The following is a 5246-nucleotide window of genomic DNA, read 5'->3' on the forward strand; positions in this document are numbered from 1 at the left end:
TGAGGTCCCTCTCAGCCTCAGTGGTGTCCAGGGTGGATGGCAATTCCACCACCTCAATGATCTAGCTTGGAGAGTCCAACCGCACCGGACTGGACGGTCCCCCTTGTGGGGCCGAAGTCAACAGGGCCAGCCCCACGGTTTTCGGCCCTCGGTGCTCCTCTCTGGGCCGTGCCCCATGGGCCAGCTCTAAAGGGGTGGGTCTCTGAGTCGGAGATCCACTCCTCCCCTGCTTCTGGTGCCGCTTCTGCACCAGGGAGTCGGACCAGGGCCAGGTCGATCCCGACGATTCTGGTGCTGGGGGCTGGCGGGGCAGCAGGTCTCTCCCAGAGTCCTCTCATGGTGCCACTTCTACCACTGCCACCAGGGCGCTGCGCACCGATGAGCTTGGTGCTGGCTGCGGTCTAAGCGCTGCCTCCATAAGGAGCTGCTTGAGGTGAAAGTCTCGCCCCTTTTTTGTTCTGGGGCAGAACCCTTTACAAATCCTGCACTTGGCCGCTTGGCGTGCTTCCCCCAAGTGCCATGGGGTTCACCCGTTGGCATGGGCTCGTTGCAGGACTTGCAGGCATGGACTTAGGCATGTAAGTCCCCCAAGGAGAACGCAGTCGGGGTGGAAAGTAAACGCCCCCGTCCAACATTGTCGGGCTCAACAGGTAGTGATCAATGGCTCCATATCTAGTTGGCAGCCGGTATCAAGTGGAGTACCCCAAGGGTCGGTCCTGGGGCCGGTTTTGTTCAATATCTTCATAAATGATCTGGAGGATGGTGTGGATTGCACTCTCAGCAAATTTGCGGATGATACTAAACTGGGAGGAGTGGTAGATACGCTGGAGGGGAGGGATAGGATACAGAAAGACCTGGACAAATTGGAGGATTGGGCCAAAAGAAATCTGATGAGGTTCAATAAGGATAAGTGCAGGGTCCTGCACTTAGGACGGAAGAACCCAATGCACAGCTACAGACTAGGGACCGAATGGCTAGGCAGCAGTTCTGCGGAAAAGGACCTAGGGGTGACAGGGGACGAGAAGCTGGATATGAGTCAGCAGTGTGCCCTTGTTGCCAAGAAGGCCAATGGCATTTTGGGATGTATAAGTAGGGGCATAGCGAGCAGATCGAGGGACGTGATCGTTCCCCTCTATTCGACATTGGTGAGGCCTCATCTGGAGTACTGTGTCCAGTTTTGGGCCCCACACTTCAAGAAGGATGTGGATAAATTGGAGAGAGTCCAGCGAAGGGCAACAAAAATGATTAGGGGACTGGAACACATGAGTTATGAGGAGAGGCTGAGGGAGCTGGGATTGTTTAGCCTGCAGAAGAGAAGAATGAGGGGGGATTTGATAGCTGCTTTCAACTACCTGAAAGGGGGTTCCAAAGAGGATGGCTCTAGACTGTTCTCAATGGTAGCAGATGACAGAACGAGGAGTAATGGTCTCAAGTTGCAGTGGGGGAGGTTTAGATTGGATATTAGGAAAAACTTTTTCACTAAGAGGGTGGTGAAACACTGGAATGCGTTACCTAGGGAGGTGGTAGAATCTCCTTCCTTAGAGGTTTTTAAGGTCAGGCTTGACAAAGCCCTGGCTGGGATGATTTAACTGGGAATTGGTCCTGCTTTGAGCAGGGGGTTGGACTAGATGACCTTCTGGGGTCCCTTCCAACCCTGATATTCTATGATTCTATGAACAGGTAACTAACTACTGACTAGAATTACAATAACTAAGAACTAAACAACTACAAAATACAAAGAGCCCGAATAGAAGCTACGGTAACATGGAGAGCTTGCAAAGCAAGATGCCACAGTTCCCACGGCCATCACGGGCGGTAAGAAGGAACTGAGGAGGCGACGGGTCGGCTGGGGTATATATCCAGCACCATGAAGGCGCCACTCCAGGGGGCTCCACAGCCAACCTGATAGGTGCTGCTAGGTAACGCATTCCAGTATTTCACCACCCTCTTAGTGAAAAAGTTTTTCCTAATATCCAATGTAAACCTCCCCCACTGCAACTTGAGACCATTACTCCTTGTTCTGTCATCTGCTACCATTGAGAACAGTCTAGAGCCATCCTCTTTGGAACCCCCTTTCAGGTAGTTGAAAGCAGCTATCAAATCCCCCCTCATTCTTCTCTTCTGCAGGCTAAACAATCCCAGCTCCCTCAGCCTCTCCTCATAAGTCATGTGTTCCAGTCCCCTAATCATTTTTGTTGCCCTCCGCTGGACTCTTTCCAATTTTTCCACATCCTTCTTGTAGTGTGGGGCCCAAAACTGGACACAGTACTCCAGATGAGGCCTCACCAATGTCAAATAGAGGGGAACTATCACGTCCCTCGAACTGCTAGCAATGCCCCTACTTATACATCCCAAAATGCCATTGGCCTTCTTGGCAACAAGGGCACACTGTTGACTCATATCCAGCTTCTCGTCCACTGTAATCCCTAGGTTCTTTTCTGCAGAACTGCTGCCTAGCCATTCGGTCTCTAGTCTGTAGCGGTGCATTGGATTCTTCCGTCCTAAGTGCAGGACTCTGCACTTGTCCTTGTTGAACCTCATCAGATTTCTTTTGGCCCAATCCTCCAATTTGTCTAGGTCCCTCTGTATCCTATCCCTACCCTCCAGCGTATTTACCTCTCCTCCCAGTTTAGTGTCATCTGCAACCTTGCTGGGGGTGCAATCCACACCATCCTCCAGATCATTAATGAAGATATTGAACAAAACCGGCCCCAGGACCGATGCTTGGGGCACTCCACTTGATACCGGCTGCCAACTAGACATGGAGCCATTGATAACTACCCGTTGAGCCTGACAATCTAGCCAGCTTTCTACCCACCTTATAGTGCATTCATCCAGCCCATACTTCCTTAACTTGCTGACAAGAATACTGTGGGAGACCGTGTCAAAAGCTTTGCTAAAGTCAAGAAACAACACGTCCACTGCTTTCCCTTCATCCACAGAACCAGTTATCTCGTCATAGAAGGCAATTAGATTAGTCAGGCATGACCTTCCCTTGGTCATGGGAATGGGAATTGATATGAGCAATCACTCAAAGAAGAACATTTAAAAACTAATTTAGGGTAAAATTAGTCCCAGTGGCTCTTGCCAGCTCCAGGGGTAAGGCTTACGGTTGTGGGCCAGGGCTGGTATGTACCTTAACTGTGTTTCCTGGCTTACAGAGATTGAGGTATAAGTACATTCAGTGTTTTGGAAGAGCCCAGGAAAGACTCAAGAAGCTCCAGTCCTCTACAGTGAATTTGAGCCACGCCTAGGGGGAAAAAAACCCTCTGATTGGCTGCTCGCCCCACCTGTCTGCTTCTTGCAGCAGAGCAACCAATCAGAGCTGCTGTAGGAGTTCTCTCTCTCTCTCTCTCCTGCTCCCCTCAGCAACCCAGAGCCATTCTCACCAGTGGGACAGGGAGCAGACAAAGCTTAGCACTTCAGAGTGGCTCTGCTCCCTCCTTCCCCTTCTGTGAGAAATGGGACAGCTCCTTTGCCTTTCCCCACAACATTCACCTGGGAAGAGGCAGAGGGTGGTGAAGTTCCCTTTGTCCTGTGCACTGAAGGAGGCAGGGGTCCTTTGGAAAAAACAGGACGTGATTGTGAAATTAAAGACTGTATCGTCAGGGATATGCCGAGGGGGTTGTATTCAGGTTGCACTAGGGGTCTTTTAGTGTAGTTTTTGTAAGTAATTATACAGGCATTAAAAAAAAGTAGATTTTGTTTTCTTTCCACAGACTCAGTCAAACCCCATTAAACATCAGGAGTTTTCGCAGGCTGGCACTCTGAAGCCCAAGGGCACTACCTTCATATGTGTAACTGTTTTTGCCACAGGGTGACTGTTTACAGGGCACTGATCATTGTAGACCAGAGGTTCTCAAAATGGGGGGCACACAGGTATTCTGGGGGCAGCTTGAGAAACTTTGGGGGAAAAGACATATGGTGCATTTAGAGCTGCGTGGTTGGAGCGCCGTGGCTGCTGGCCAGGCGCCCAGCTCTGAAGCCAGCGCTGATATTCTATGATTCTATGAGAGAGCAAACGAGATCACTTTGTTAGGATGCTAGTGGCCTGAGGCCAGGATACGAGAACCATTCACACAGGATTTTGAAAGAGAAAGTCAGAACATAGAGGCTGGATTAGTTTTGCCCTGCCCCATACCCCCAACACTCCAGTCCTCTCCAATACACCAATCCCCTCAAGGTTTCCATCGCTCACCAGTCACTTCTAGTAATTTAGGACAAACAGATAATGAAAAGAAAGTTACCTCTAATTCTGCTTGGGAGGACAGTGTAGGGGTGTTGCACCGCAGCTGGTCTGGTTCATTCTGTTTTTTACTAATGGCCTCCAGGGTCAGGAAGCTTTAAAAGGTAGTAACAATGCAACCTCCACTATGGAACTGCTATTGCAGTTTCCCCCTAATGCGTTTGGCTGGAGAAGTTCCAGCCATCTTGTGCTCAGCTGCAAAGATGCAGGAGTGAGAATCCGCCAGAGATGAGACTTAGATTCCCCTAAATCCAACAATATTCTGCCAAGAACTTAGGGTACATCTGCACTTCAATAAAAAACCCACGGCATCGAGTTTCAGAACCCAGGTCAATTGACTTGGGCTCACAAGGCTTGGGCTGTGAGGCTAAAACTTACAGTTTTAGACATCCAGGTTCAAGCTGGAGCCTGAGCTCTGACACCCACCCCCATCACAGGGTTTCACAACCCAGGTGGCAGCCTGAACCTGAGCATCTGCACTGAAATGTTTAACCTCGCAGCCGGAGTCCCATGAGCCCAAGTCAGCTGAGCTGGGCCAGCCATGGCCATGGATCTTTTATTACAGAGTAGACATACCTTGAGAAGCATCATGTGGGGAGGCCACCCCCAATACAAAGGGCTTCTCCTTTAATCTGCCCATCTACGAAAACTCTCAGAAACCAGTTTTTCCATTTTGAGCAGCTGAGGCTCTGGCCTCTCAGTCAATTACAGCTACTATACAGCTGCTGTCCATGGGCCTCTCCTGGGTCTCAAGGAGAGACTTGGAGCTGAGCAACCACCCTGGGGATTTAATTCCAGGCCCCTTCTGTTTTTAGCTGTGCTCAAAATCTCTAACCTCTAGATGCCCTCAGCTAGTTCTCCATACAGCTGCCCCCTGTTTATTGGCCAGCCCCAGAGGGTCTCCCTGCAGGAAGCACATTACAGAGATCAACACAACAGTTAAGAACAAACATTAGAGTTCCCAAATTTGTTAAAGCATGCAACCAATGATTGCTCAGTA

Source organism: Caretta caretta, chromosome 14, assembly GCF_965140235.1.
Source record: "Caretta caretta isolate rCarCar2 chromosome 14, rCarCar1.hap1, whole genome shotgun sequence".
Classification (NCBI taxonomy): Eukaryota; Metazoa; Chordata; order Testudines; family Cheloniidae; genus Caretta; species Caretta caretta.